Genomic DNA, 15,815 nt, shown 5'->3' with positions numbered 1-15,815 from the left:
AGGAAAACACCAAATATAGCTTTTTACCAGATATGTGATTGTTTTGTTCTGCCAATAGTGAGATATACTTGCATCTCTTTCTTTAATGTGATATGGCAAGTAATGCATGTAGGAGGCTATTTGCTTTGTATGGAGGGTACTGGTTTTCTCTTGTAGAGTTTTGTATTTGGTGTAAGTTCACTTTGTGAACTTTGGAAGGGCAAAGGACAAAATGATGTGGTGACTAAGATTAGAATAGACTGCCCGAATCCTCATCAGAGAATAAGTTGTGCTACTATATGGGCTAATACAGCGATGTATTTTGTGTAATCTGTTTTTACTGTTTGAGGAGAACTTGTCCTGTGTTCATGTACTTTCTGCAGTCATATAACTACTTTTTCTCCATTAGAGATGTCTGCAAACATTTCTCTAGAAGTTTTAATTTTGAGATTTTCCGTTCAATAAGATGTTTTTATGTGTACTGTTGAAGTTTGTTTCTAATTTTTATTCACTTAATTTTTGCTTTTTTTTTTTTTTTTTTTTTTTTTTTTTGATCTTTTTGCTTACAGCCACATAGATCTTTCATACAACAATTTTGATGAACATTCTGCACCCTCTTCTTGCAATAAAGAGACTCTGTAAGATTCTGTGAGACTCTTCTTCCTTCAAATTTTGGCAGTTTCTCTGCGCTTATGAAACTGATGTTTGGCAATATCATCTTCAGAAACTTATACAGAAGCTTCTCAAGGGGAGAGAGCCTGTAAGCTCGTCAACTGCTTTCGTTTTCTATAGGCAGATTTTAATCTCTTCTGTGATATAACATCCTAACTTGTCTTTAATATGGGTCAAAACTTCATGCAGAAAATCTAGTGTCTGCTTGAAGAGCTTCCATTGTAAAGGTGCACTACATCTTCAACTTCCCTAACATTGTGATGCAAAATTCCTCCCTTTTTCCAATCCCCAGACAGTCACACACTCCCACACATTATAACCATTTATTTTTAATTAATATATATAGTTTCCTCTAGTTTCTTTTATGGTCAGGCTATGTCACATTCTATAATTAAAAAGTACTTATAAGCAAACAGAAGCAACATCCTGACAAATTCTATTAATTGGATGCTTTGTCTTGATGTCATGTGAATCATTAAGAGGATAAAAACTATTTTTTTTCCTTCCTGTTTGTTTTCTTTTGACATGTATTTTCATGTATGAAGCTCGGTATTCAATGCATATCAACTGTGGTGGGAAAGAGACCACCGTCGCAGACACTACATATGAGGAAGATGATGAACGTGGGGGCGCTGCAAAATTTGTCCCCAGAAGGGCAGATTGGGGATTTAGCAGTAGTGGGGAATTCTGGTTTTCACAAGTTCCTGGCAATTATATAGCAAAAGGCAACCCAGTGCAAAGATTGCCGGACTCAAATCTATACACTAGAGCACGGTTGTCAGCTACATCTCTAACATACTATGGTAGTTGCTTGGGAAAAGGGAACTACAGTGTGACACTTCATTTCTGTGAGATAGTTTTTGCTAACAATTCTTATTCCAGTCTTGGAAAACGGATGTTTGACATATATATCCAGGTAACTTTTAAATGCATCACAAAGCTCATAGAATTACTTATGATCATCATTAAATTAAGTAAGCATTATCTTTTTTTTTTTTTGTAGGATAAGCTTGTTCACAAGAATTTTAATATAGTTAAGGAAGCAAATGGAACTAATAAGGTTGTAAAAAAGGTATATCAACATATACCCGTGAGTGATTCTATAGAAATCTGTTTCTATTATGCTGGAAAAGGGAGCACAGGAATACCTGTAAGAGGAACATATGGCCCACTTAAATCTGCAATTTCTGTCAAGTCTGGTAAATGTTCTTTAGTTGAAAGTTCTTATTTCATTCATTTTATGGCTTCTTATCCATAGCAGTAGAATATCTAACTTACTTTTTTTTTTTTTTGAAAGATTATCTAACTTACTTTTGGGCCTTTGGCTTTGTTAAATTGCAATTAAATTGATTTTCTTTATAAGCTAGCTGTCAATACATCTGAGTATGACCCAACTTAAAAGACATCAATGGAACAAGAGGAACCATCATCTGTATTGAATGGACCATGACCTGAAATCCATGATCTGTTCACGACTTATAGCTGCTGCTTGTAATTGATAATGTTTGCACACATGATATTGGCTCTTTGGTCGCAAGATCTGTTTTTTAGAGTGCCTATGAGGAATTCATATTTTAACTAAAAGACTAATTCATTGCACTGATATTGATCTAAGAAAATTTGTGTGCTACTTCAATTGCATTTCTTACTGGTCTATTAAAACATTTCCAGAATTCCAGTGTTATCTAAGGAACGAACTGTCTACAATCTTAGGAAAATGGAATTATTGTGACATTGTGGACCCAAAAAAAATTAAAATATGATTCAATGACAATTTGTTTGTGATGCTATATTAATTTAACTTTTTGTTTATATGTTCTATCACCTCATAATATAATTAAAGTAACTCCCTTTTGCATGTTAGAGTTCAAACGTCCTCCTGATTGACAGAAGATTATAAAGATTTTAGGTGGAGTTGCAATTTTAATAGTGGGCACCACTCTTATCGGTCTTTTCATTTGTTGGCGGAAATATGGTTCAAGAGACATGGCAAAAAGAGAAAAAGGTAATTTACTTCTTGAACCTTAAATTATTAGATTTCTTCTCATAATTCAAGCTCATACCCTCAAAAGCAGCTTCTGATTCACTATGTGTTGATTTTACTGTCACGGTATCTAATCTTATGGGAAAGAATAAGTGGATAACTGAACATAAACTTGCATATATAAGTATCCATAACTTAACTCGATTGGTAACCATGAAGTTTTAAGGTTGACGACTAGGATTTTTGTGATGTGGACAAAATCGATATTTAAAAATGAAGATGGCTAGTATGGATGAAGGTGTAGAATACTAGTGAAGTGGACAAAATTAATATTTGAAGATGTAATATCCTAGCATGCATGAAGGAAAAATATATTCTATTAGTTTTTCTGTTAAAGGGTCTATGCAAATCCTATTCTATATTTCTATGTTCATTGTGGTCTTACTTGTAAGGTGCCTTTTTTTTTTTTTTTTTTTTTTTTTCAATGCTTAATCTTTTTATACTGTACACAGTTCTTGCTGGACTTGATCTGCAGACTGGACTATTTACTTTTAAGCAAATCAAAGCTGCCACCAACAACTTCAGTGCTGACAGTAAAATTGGAGAAGGGGGATTTGGTTCAGTATACTTGGTAGGTTTCATAATTATCAATTTAGTAGAAAGATCTAACTCCTTCTAGCTTTAATAACACAATGCCTTCACTGCATACAACATAGAGTCATAGCTATATTTATGTGCTTAATGTTCACTTTATGAAATAGGGGATACTGCTAGATGGTGCCCATATTGCCGTGAAGCAACTATCATCAAGATCAAAGCAGGGGAATCAAGAATTTGTGAATGAAATTGGCATGATCTCTGGTTTGCGTCATCCAGATCTTGTAAGACTCTATGGATGTTGTGTCAGGGAAATCAGCTATTCTTGATATATGAATATATGGAGAATAATAACCTTGCACGTGCACTGTTTGGTAAGTAACAATTGTTCTGGGTATTTAGTTGATTGGAAGAATGGTTCATTTTGTTCCCTGGTTTTTTTTTTTCAAAACATTTCATAATTCTTGGTCAATTTACAGGAAATAAAAAATAAAAAATTAGTGGGACATGGCTGTAATTGTATTTTAATTTACAGGAAGAAATCACCTGAAATTGGATTGGCCTACTAGACAGAAAATTTGCATTGATGTGGCAAGAGGTTTAACCTATTTGCATGAGGAATCAATTATAAAAATTGTTCATAGAGACATCAAAGCAACCAATATACTGCTTGATGGAAACCTCAATGCTAAGATCTCGGACTTTGGACTGGCTAAGCTTGATGAAGGGGAGCACACCCACATTAGCACTAGAGTTGCCGGAACAATGTGAGTAATTTATCTAGTGATTTTACTGCTGAGGTCTTTTATCTTTTGTTGGATTTTGCATACTTTATTGTTTGTTATCCTAGTTACATTTTTCTTTTGTTTACCATCTACTTGGATCCAACTTGCCAACACTTTGTGACTTTGTGTCATCTTGCGTGATGGATTTTGACGTCACAAAATTTAATTTTTGATGCATAATATTTTTTCTCGCTTGATGGAAAATAAACCTTACTACTGTTACTGCTACTACTATGGAAGAACTTTGGAATCTAACGTTGATGTGTTGCTAGCCAAAAGTGGATTTGCTTTATGGTGGACAATAATTTAGATAATTGTTGGTTTTGCAAGTATAGAAACAGGGAGTCAGGATTAGGGGTGTGAACAAGCCAGGCCAAGACCAGCTCCATAGTGGTGAGCTCGGGTTTGGCTCTTGAAAATTTTAGAAATTGAGCTCGGATTGAGCTTGACACTCAGGCTCTTAGCTTAAGCTCAAAACCACTAGACAATACATGAGCTCGACTCGACTCAATTCGATTCGACTCGAGCTCAATCATCGAATTTTGATTTAGTCCCTCCAAATATGAAAAGGACCTCTACGGCCTAATTATCAATAAATAATTTTAGGTAACAAATCATTTTATAAAAAAATATATTTAAGCTTTTTCACGAGCTTTCAAGCCAAGCCAAGGATACCTCTAACTTGGCTTGTTAAGATTTGGAGTCGAATCCAAATTTGAGTCGAGCTTTAATTGAGTTTTGACCAAGCCAAGCATCGAGTAGTTTGCAAGTAGGCTTAGTTTGTTAATACCCTTAGTTAGGAAACATTGGAGCACAACACAAGTGATTTACGAAAAACATTAATAGAAAAGTAATACTTAAAAAAAGGACAAGGATCTCATTTTGTGAATAGTTCTCACGGAGACATTCCTTATGAAGACAAACCACTTTTTATTATATACTAGTATTTTGTAGAAATGATTACCTAAATAACAGGCTCAATCATCTTAAGAAATGAAGTTTATTGCTTTATTTTAGAATAAAATATAGGAAATTTTGTGTAGAACTACCCTAAAGATAGGGTTATTTGTGAACAACTACCCATTTTTTTTTCTATTTGTTTATAACTACCCACAAGTCTGAGAACGTTTGAGTAGCACTACCCATTAACATTTTCCGTCCAATTAAGACGTTACCGGAGCCCACTTTTTTCACTTTTGCCACCCAATTAATTCTCTCAATTTGTATAAAGGTTTTAATTTACCTTAATTAACCTAATTAGGGTTTTAATTAGAATTCATTTTAGGGTTCATGAGTTTAGTATTATTTGGGGATTTTGATTCAAGGTTTGGGGGTTTAATTGAATTGGGGTTTTTGCTTATTTTAGCATTAATTGGCCATTGTAATTGATAAAAGTGAAAATTTGGGCCAAAATAACGTTTTAATTGGACGAAAAACGTTAGTGGGTAGTGCTACCCAAATGTTTCCAAAATTTGCGGATAGTTCTAAACAAATAAAAAAAAAAATGGGTAGTTGTTCACAAATAACCCTATTTTTAGGGTAGTTCTACATAAAATTTCCTAAAATATAAGTCATCCATCAGTAAAGCTGCTTTTAATTTAATAATTGTTATATCTTTCATCATGATTAGATATTTTTTAGTGTACTAACATGGAATTGAACATTTGTGAAGTTCTGGTTAACTTTTGATACTTTAGTGTGGAAATAATGGTTGATATGCTTATCTTGTTCCCGCAGAGGATACATGGCACCAGAATATGCATTGTGGGGCTATTTGACCTATAAAGCTGATGTTTACAGTTTTGGGGTTTTGGCGTTGGAGATAGTTGCTGGTAGAAACAATACAAATTTTAGACCAGATGATAATTATTTCTGCCTCCTTGATTGGGTAAGCTGTAATTTAAGTCCTTATATTCTTGCTCTATCATCCAGAAACTTCACTTAAGCAACTTGGGGGGTATACTGAAAAAAGGGCATTTACAATTAATTGGTCATGCCATTTCTTGAGCTAGAGTAATTAGGTAAATATGACAAACTAGAGTAATTAGGTTAAATATGACAAACTAGAGTATTACTCTAGTGTCCATGTATATTCATCATTTTCATTAATATTGATGATGACAAACTAGAGTAATTAGGTTAAATATGGATTGATTTGGTGGGTAAACTAGAGTAATACTTCCTCCATTCTTTATTACTTGACCTGTATTCCTTTTTGGAAAGTTTCTTTTTACTTGACCTGTTTCCTTTTATGGCAAATATAACAGTAGACTTTTACTTATTTACCCTCATAACCATTTCAATATAACACTACACTATACCCTTTAGCCTTTCCCTCTTTCACACCTCAGTCAACCCCATAGTTAATTGATTACCAGCCACCACCACATCCTCCCTCTCTCCTCCACTTTAACCATGGCAGCCACCACATCACTTTTTTTTTAAACATCAATCACCGCCCTATCTCTCCTCTTCACCGACAATAGCCTCCTCCCTTCTCCCATCATACTCTCTCTCTCATCACCTCTGGCTGTTTCCACCACCGTTAAAGTACTCAAAGTTTACCAAAAGTCCAACATCAAGGCTACAGTGGTCGAATTATTGGCTGCCAATTCCAGATCTAAGACACACCTACACGTATGGGTATTTTGATCTCAATTTCTTAATTAAAAGTTGATCGGGTGAAGGTGATTGTAGTATGGGTGTTTCTTTCTCTTTTCTTGTCTTTATTTCGGTGGTGGTATGTACGATTTACAACCACCACAACCAAATTCGACCTTCAATTTTGTTTTAAAAAATGCTCATATATGCGACGGTGGTTGATTAAGCGTTCTTTTCTTTCCTCTTGTTCCTCTATCTCAATGATGGTCTTCACGGTGGTGAAGAAGGTCCTGTTTAAAAAAAGGAGAAAAAAAATTAAAAAGGGTATGTTGGTGGCCTAAACAGGGGCAATGAAGGGGAGTGGTTGTGGTGAAGTGGTGGTTGTGATGTGGCGTAAGAGGTTGTGGTGGTGAAGGGAGCGTTTGGGTGAAGTGATGGCTGAGGTGCAGCGTAGCCAGATGAGGTGGTGAGATTGATGTAGTACTGTACTACTGTATGTGTGGGTGGATGGGTAATTTGGTCTTTCACGTTTTTTCATACAGAGGAAGTATATGCTTTATATAAAATTAGGTTAGATATGGATCGTTTTGGTGGGCAAATAGGTACATAATTACACAATTTGATTGTATGCTTCATTTCATGTCGATTTTTTTTTCCTTTTGCCCTGAAAGCTATCTTCTTCTTCCGGCTTTTGGTTCCATCACAAATTCTTATACGTGGCTGGACATACAGTGTGGACATCCATCATGAGGGTTACTTTGTTAGTGTTATAGGGGTTACTTGTTCAGTGTTACAGGGGTTACTCTGTGAGTGTTATAGGGGTTACTTGGTCGGTATTAGGGGTTAGTCGGTCAGTGTTATAGAGGTTACTTTGTTTTGTAACAAGCGGCCACATGGTGTGGCTAGCCGCACTGTAATTCCATGGGTTGATCTGCTCTAAATTGTCTCAATGGTAATTTTTTGTTTTTTTATCAGCATGTATTTGTTGGTTTTGATAAAATCGAAGTTTTCATTTTGGATGTGCTTATATGAAATGAGGAAAATGGCTTTCTTGTGATCAGATTTTGTTCATATTTTCTGTTTGAATGGATTGAGTATGTTCTTAAACTTGCTTCTGTGTTCAGGCCTTTGCTCTGCAACAACAGAACGGAAATTTGATGGAACTAGTGGATCCGACGCTTGGTACTGACTACAATAAGGAAGAAGTACTCAAAATGATTAAGGTTGCTTTGTTATGCACTAATCCATCTCCTGCAGTAAGGCCAGTGATGTCTGAGGTACTAAGCATGCTTGAAGGAAAAATGGTTGTAAAAGAACTGACCTTGGCTCCTAGTGGATGCAACAATGACTGGTTTTATGAGGCATCTAAAGGGTATCACGATATGACATCAGACAGTGAGACTCACAGCCTAATTCGCTTTCCAGATGCAAGGCACAGCTGTTCATCTTCTCATTATGCTAAGCCCCCAGTAATTGAAGGAGATCAAACATAAGGTTATATCATTCTTTCAGTTTCAGAGAAGGGTTCATAATATCGAGCATTGGTTGATCTTTAAAACTTGGAATGTGTTAGAATCCAACACCATCGATTGAATATTTTAGATGCTTTCTAATTTCCTAGGCCTTAGATTCTATTGTTATATATGTTTTTGTCAATCTAATGTAATTTACACTGGGAAAACAATGTAATTTCAAAATTAAGCTCTATAAGGAGCTGTGATCAATCAAATAAAAGATTTAAGTTCTCAAACTCAAGTTTTGCTTTTAATGCTTGCGTGGTTAGACCATTATATATATAATTGAGACGTTGCATGCATTATAGTATCATAAAATTTTGAGACGCCACAAACTCAATGCCCCGATCCTACTTTAACCCACCTTGACTCATTCCACCATCACAAGCTCCGAACAACTACACCCCTAATCAATAGCTAAGAGTGTCCTTTCGTAATTAGATGTCTGTTCGAGTTGCTTAGTGAGTTAGTGCCCAATAGTCTGTGCATTCAACTTTTCCTTGTGCATTCAACTTTTCCTTGTATATTCAACAAGTTTGTTACATGGATACGATGTTAAAACACTTAAAACATGACTCAATAATAGTTGATGAGAACATCGCACCACACCATTCTAAGTTTTACTTTTAATTATCATGAATTAACTAGGATAGCTAACGCGCACGTTACGCGCGTTATAGCTAGTTATATCTACCTTATATCATAACTTTAGTTGTAGGCAACGTTAACGAGGGAAAATACGTGAACAAATATTTCAAAGGGTATAATTATTCGCACACTATTTTAAAGAGTTAAAAAAAAAATTATATTAATCAGATAAAATAAATAAATAAACATTATTAAAGAGTTTAATTATCCAAATATTATTATTATTATTATTATTATTATTATTATTATTATTATTATTTTGACATAAGCTTAAATGATCCAAATATTATTAGAGTTATCTCAAACTTTTTAAAATGTAGAGATTTTCAAATTTTATACTATAATATATAAACAAGTACGAATTGAAGTATATATCATCAACTTTCACTCTCTCCTTTGAGTTCTTTCTCTTGTTATGTTACATAAAGTGGAAAATTTTGGACTAAAATATATGAGAGCCCAAGTTAGAAACTTAACCTTTAGTTGAACAGAGCTTTTTAGGTGCAGCAGGCCTACTGCCAAGTCAATAAAAATAACGGATTACGCGCGCGTAACGGGGTTACTGTTCACTCTTATAACGGGGTTACTGGTTTTGTCAGGGTTGTAGGCACGAAAAATTTATAAAAGTGCCACATCAAATATTATATGGGTCAAAAGTCAAAGTATTGACTCCTATTTATTTGACTATTAATCAAACTTAATTATTTTGGGTGAAATAATTTAAATTAGCCCATTTTAAATATTTTTAATTAATTTGTTTATTTAATAGTGAAAACCTATTAAAATGGGTTAAATTATTATAAATGAGTCATATTACCTCAAAAGTCCAATACATATCAAACCCTAACCCTAAGAGTCACTTACTCTATAAATAGAGCTCTCTCTATTTCATTTGAGAGGAGGAAAAACCTAAAAGAGAGAAAAACTCAGAGAAAACTTATCATCAAATACTCTAAACCTCTCCAAAGAAAACCTCTCAAAACATAGAAGAAGAACAACAAGCATTCGACGTGTCGTTCTACTCTAGAAGATCACTCATGGAAGAGATCAAGCCTCGACGGCCCTCAACACAAAGGAAATAAGGACTTCAAATCATCAAGAACACCAGTTCAACCTCTACATCAAATAGTCATTGATCGAAATCAAGCCTTGTTGGCCCTCAATTAAGAATTCAAGTCAAAGACTTACATCAACAACAAGTCAAAGGTCTACATCAAAGATAAGTCAAAGTTTTGCATCTAATCTTCGATCGAGATCAAGCCGCGACGGCCCTCGTTCGAAAATCAAGTCAATTTGTGAATTACGTCAAAGTCAAAGTGGAGATCGAATCAGAGGAGCAAATTAGAGATTGTACCCAATTATATCATATTAATAAAATTAACACTTTGTTTCATTTATTTTGAATCTATATTTTGCTGATTTAAAATTTGTGTTTACAAATTTGGCACACTCGGTGGGATAATTTCTACCTCATCTCATTCTCCACAAATCGAAATGATGAAGCACGTACAAGAAATGACGATGACAAAAGATGGTGCACATGACGACGTCGTAAATGTCATGACAATCGAAGCAAACACCATAGAGGAGTTAGCAAATGTGAAGCTACTTCTTGAGAATCTCGTCAAGGACAACAAAGAAAAGGGGGCACAAATTAAGCTCCACAGCGAACAAATTGTTGCACTCAAAAGAAGACTCGAGAAGCGCAATTAAAGAAAGTGAAGGTGATAGCAGTGAGTCAGAACTTAGCACGAAGACAAAGCTAAGTTCGAAAAATGAAAGTCCCCGTGGTGATTCATTCAGCTTCCAAGCAATCCAAGAAATAATAGCTAATGCTATTAAACAACAACTCGGTAGAGACGCCAACAAAGATGGTCGCTACAGCAAACCTTACACAAAAAGGATTGACAAGATGAGAATGCCAAGCGGCTATCAACCTCCAAAATTCCAGCAATTCGATGGGACAGGCAACCCTAAGCAACATATCGCGCACTTCATAGAGACCTGCAATAATGTTGGGACCTCTGGAGATTTTCTTGTAAAGCAATTTGTCCGCTCTCTCAAGATTGTTGCTTTCGATTGGTACACAGATATACCTCGAAAATCCATAGACAGTTGGGTGAAAATGGAAGAAATGTTCCTCGATTGCTTCTTCAGCACTCGACGCGTTGACAACATGACTGAGTTGACACAAACCAACCAGTTGGAAGATGAACCAGTCGTGGACTACATCAATCGATGGCGAGGATTAAGCCTTCAATGCAAAGATCATTTATCCGAAACTTCGGCAGTCGAGATGTGCATCCAAGGAATGAATTGGGATCTTGCTTACATTTCACTACTAGAAAACAGTCAAATTCCGACGGAATGGTTCCGATGGACATGAAAATCCATCGGAAAGTGCAAAATTTCCGACGGATTTTATTTCCATCGAACATCCGTCGGAAAATTCTTTATTTACGACGGAAGTTCCGTCGGAAATGTTACATTTTCCAACGGAAATTAATTCCCTCGAAAATTTCCGACGGAAATTAATTCCGTCGAAAATTTCCGACGGAATTTAAACCCTTTCCGACGGATTTATGAATTTAAAAAAAAAAACACACAAAACCCTAATTAAATCAGATTCCCTCTCCCTTTCATTTCTCATTTCTCTCTCCTCTCTCACCGCCTCCTCTCCTCTCTCCTCTCTCCTCTCTCCTCTTCCCTCTTCTCTTCTCAGTTCTCAGACTTCTCACGCCCTTCTCTTCTCTTCTCATCTCACGCCTTCTCTTTCTCTCTCCTCTCCTTTCTCTCCTCACGCTCTCTTCTCACACCCCTAGTCTACTTCTCCTCTCTGATTTTTTCTATGGTGGGTAAAAGCTGAAAATGGTGAGTTCTTATATAACTTTAATGGTTTTAAGGTCAAATTCGACCATGAAAATGCTAGATCTAGAATTTTCATGGTCGAATTTGGCCTTTGTAAACCAAGTTCGAGGTTAAATTTGAAGCTAATTCGATTTTTAAGGTACGTTTTAATGTTTTGAATTTTTTATTAAAGTTTTGTGTTGTGGTGTTTGGTTTAGTCGTTCATGATGATGGTTTTAGGTGGGTCGGATTGGGTGTGGGTTCGGTTAGGGTGTGGGTTAGGATTTTGGTGGATCTGGGTTTGGGTTTAGCGGGTTTGGGTTAGGTGAGTTTAGGGTTTGGGAAGATCTGGGTTAGGGTGCGGTGGCGGTGGTTGGTGAATCTGGGTTAGGGTGCGGTGGTGGTGGTTGGTGAATCTGGGTTAGGGTGTGGTGGTGGTGGTTGGTGAATCTGGGTTAGGGTTTGATGATGATAAGTGGGTGATTTGGGTGGGTCTGGGTTAGGGTTTGGTGGTGGTGGTGGATGGATCTTGGTTAGTTTAGGGAGTGGCGGTTTGGGCTTAGGGTTGGTGGTGTTCTGAGGTGGTGATGCGCCGCGCCCCTGGTGGCGTGGCGTGTTTTTTTTAATTTCTTTAAATCAGTTTCCGACGAATTTGTGTTCGTCGGAACTTTCCGACGGACTTTTCTAGTGCCCAAATACCTTCCGACGAAAGGATTCCGTCGGAATTTTCTTCGGAAAAGTGTTTCCGACGGAAAAGGCTGATTTTCCTACGAAGGGTTCTCCGACGACAGTTTCCGACGGAATTCCGTCGGAAACAGGTTTTTCGACGGAAAACAACGTGTTTTCGAGGGATTTTTTCCGTCGGAAAACAACAATTTTCTAGTAGTGTTTTGCAAGGAATCAAACCCAAAACATTCCAAGACTTGGCGACTCGAGCTCATGAGATGGAGTTTACGATAGCCAATTGTGAAGACGGATCTGATTAAACGATCATTAACATCCAAATGGGGCAAAGATGAAAAAGCGGTCCTCAAAGCTCCTAAGCAAGAGCCTAAACTGCATAACAAAAAAAAAAAAAAAAAAAAAAAACAAACAAACAAACAAAATCACATAAATTGAACTACGTCCGGCTTGATCCAAAAAGTAAATTTCAATTACTTATTGGTACGTAGGCATCTTGGATATATAAAATATATTCAAGGGCAGCCATTTAAAAAAAATAAAAAATAAATGATAAACTACAAGATTGGGGACAAGTTTCAATTTGTTCCCAGGAAGTCGAATGATGTCATTTGAATATTGGAGAAAGCTTTCAAGCACGAATACTTCGCCAAATTTACTTGAAAATCCGGAGAAAGCAGCAAGCACCGGAGATTCACAAATCAAGTTGAACGTGGACATCAGAGAAAGCTACGAAGCACCGATCCACCAAAGTTCTTGAGATCCGAAGAAAGCTTACAAGCACCGGAGGTCAACTCAAAGCGTTCAACATGAAGATTGGAGAAAGCTACCAAGCACCAATACTTCACCAAGTTTACTTGAAGATCTGGAGAAAGCTGCTAAGCACCAATACTTCATTGACAAATCTTGAAGAATAAGAGAATTGGAGGAAGGAACCTTGAGATAGCCTCCAAGTTAAGTATCAATGGTCCACCATTCTTGAGAAATGTACCACCAAGTCAAATAAACAAACTCAATTTGACACGGGTCATGAAGAAGATTTCCAGCAAGTTTATTGTCATCGTTGTCAATAAGGGCACTCACGAACCACAAGAGGTTCTAATTGTCAGTTTTGCTGCGATATTGCCTCCCAACACAATGCCTAGTCAGGATACAAACACATTTAGAGTACACAATTGCATCGTGATTGACATGGTTCCCTCCAAGTCAAAAGACCATCAAGTTGTCCAAGAACATGATTGTTGCACCTAGTATATATTGGTTTTATTATAAATATTTAAAACAAAAAAAAAAGAAACAAAGGTCACGTTGGTATGATGATTATTATCGTGATATAAGCATGAGAATCATTTTCAAAAAAAAAAAAATAATAATAATAATAAAAGAAGGAAAAAAAAAAAGAAACGACAGAAGCTACGAAGTTCTTGGTGCAGCTATGATCAATCACTTGATCGGATAGGCAAATGTGGTCCGATTCGCTTGAAATTTGGACATATGGTCGACAAAACAAATAGCTGCAATCTTTACGGTGTAATTGTGAAAATGTTCTTTGGTTTGTCGAAAAAAAGGGATGGACCGAAGCTTCAACTTGGAGTCGTTATGTGTGTGCATGGCTTTGCAAGACTAGAATGTCGAGGTCGGATTGCAAGACTTGAACATGTAACTCCAAGTAACTCTGGAATTTAAGGTCCGAGTTGCATTCCATGGTTCCAAAGCGTGGGTAGCTTTCACTGTATATTCTTCTCCTCCAAGTTCGGCACCGTGGAGTCTCTAGTGCGTCGTAGGTAGCAAAGCTTGAGTAAACAAGCTCATCAAGGCATAAGTGTGAGTGTTGATGTGAGGCTCGCCATGACTTCAATATGTCAAGGTTGTGTTGCGACGCTCAAGTGTCCAACTCCAAGACTTCAAGACAAGGTTCGGCTGTGAGGCTCGAGAATATAGCTCTGCGGTGTCAAAGCTCGTAATGTGATGCCAACTTCAAGATGCCGAGGTTCGAGTTGCTAAGGCTCGATACATGACTCTGTATGGGATGCGATGATAGCTCCAACGCCTCCAAAGAAGATCTGAAAAAAAAAAAAAAATCATCATCGCAAGGCATCGACGAAGACAACGAGTTCTGTGGCGTGGCTATAGCGGCTCCTCCATAGAACCAAAAGTCATAGGTGTTGTGATGTGGCAGCAAAGTATTTGTTGTGGCATGGCTTGGCAACTCCTTCTAGTCAACGCCGGTTTATTATGGTCAACTCTCAGATTCCGACCAAGGGTAGTGTATTACAACAAAAAACCTTTTATAAGGTAGTTTTTAACAACAATTTTTTTATAAGGTAGTTTCTCGCAAAAAAATTACTTTAAAAGGTAGTTTCTGACAAAATGTCCTTATTTTTAATTAATTTGTTTATTTAATAGTGAAAACCTATTAAAATAGGTTAAATTATCATAAATGAGTCATATTACCTCAAAAGCCCCATACATATCAAACCCTAACCCTAAGAGTCACTTACTCTATAAATAGAGCTCTCTCTATTTCTTTTGAGAGGAGGAAAACCCTAAAAGAGAGAAAAACTCAAAGAAAACCTATCATCAAATACTCTAAACATGTCGAGAGAAAACCTCTCAAAACCTAGAAGAAGAACAACAAGCATTCGACGTGTCGTTCTACTCTAGAAGATCACCCGTGGAAGAGATCAAGCCTCGACGGCCCTCAACACAAAGGAAATAAGGACTTCAAATCATCAAGAACACCAGTTCAACCTCTACATCAAATAGTCATTGATCGAGATCAAGCCTCGTCGGCCCACAATCAAGAATTCGAGTCAAAGGTCTACATCAAGAATTCAAGTCAAAGGTCTACATCAACAACAAGTCAAAGGTATACATCAAAGATAAGGCAAAATCTGCATCAAATCTTCGATCGAGATCAAGCCTTGACGGCCCTCGTTCGAGAATCAAGTCAATTCGTGAATTACGTCAAAGTCAAAGTGGAGATCGAATCAGAGGAGCAAATTAGAGATTGTACCCAATTATATCATATGAATAAAATTAACACTTTGTTTCATTTATTTTGAATCTATATTTTGCTGATTTAAAATTTGTGTTTACAAGGGTTACTTGTATTTTTTTTTTTTTTTCCGAGGTTACTTATATATATTTTTTTTTCAGAGGTTACTTCTATTTTTTTTTTTTCAGGTGTTACTTGTATGGATTACTTATTCAGAGGTTACTTGTATTATTGAGGGGTTACTTGTATTTTTTTTTTTTTAGGGGTTACTTGTATGGATTATTTATTCAGGGGTTACTTGTATTATTCAAGGGGTTACTTGTATTTTTTTTCAGGGGTTACTTGTATAGTTGTATGGATTACTTATTCAGGGGTTACTTGTATTTTTTTTTTCAAGAGTTACGTGTTTTTTTTTTTTTCAGGGGTTACTTGTATTTTTTTTTTAGGGGTTACTTGTATGGATTAATTCAAGGGTTACTTGTATGAGTTACTTATTCAAGGGTTACTTA

The 15,815-nt window shown here is 36.4% G+C and overlaps 1 pseudogene across 1 annotated transcript in view; it reads left to right on the top strand.

Moving 5' to 3' along the window:
- Positions 1 to 8,373, top strand: part of LOC145636183 (putative LRR receptor-like serine/threonine-protein kinase At1g07650) — a 34,081-nt pseudogene extending 25,708 nt beyond the window's left edge. Inside the window, exons 14-24 of the transcript XR_014114057.1 lie at positions 549 to 617; positions 704 to 739; positions 841 to 878; positions 1,197 to 1,567; positions 1,655 to 1,850; positions 2,516 to 2,656; positions 3,148 to 3,266; positions 3,397 to 3,606; positions 3,768 to 3,999; positions 5,755 to 5,905; positions 7,743 to 8,373. The product of XR_014114057.1 is annotated as a putative LRR receptor-like serine/threonine-protein kinase At1g07650 (transcript). The remainder of the gene's footprint in view (positions 1 to 548; positions 618 to 703; positions 740 to 840; positions 879 to 1,196; positions 1,568 to 1,654; positions 1,851 to 2,515; positions 2,657 to 3,147; positions 3,267 to 3,396; positions 3,607 to 3,767; positions 4,000 to 5,754; positions 5,906 to 7,742) is intronic.
- Positions 8,374 to 15,815: the final 7,442 nt, after the last annotated feature.

The sequence above is a fragment of the Chenopodium album genome, chromosome 6, assembly GCF_948465745.1.
Source record: "Chenopodium album chromosome 6, dcCheAlbu1.1, whole genome shotgun sequence".
Taxonomy (NCBI): Eukaryota; Viridiplantae; Streptophyta; class Magnoliopsida; order Caryophyllales; family Amaranthaceae; genus Chenopodium; species Chenopodium album.
The sequence above is the reverse complement of the archived record's forward strand: the minus strand, read 5'-3'. Positions and strand labels throughout refer to the sequence as shown.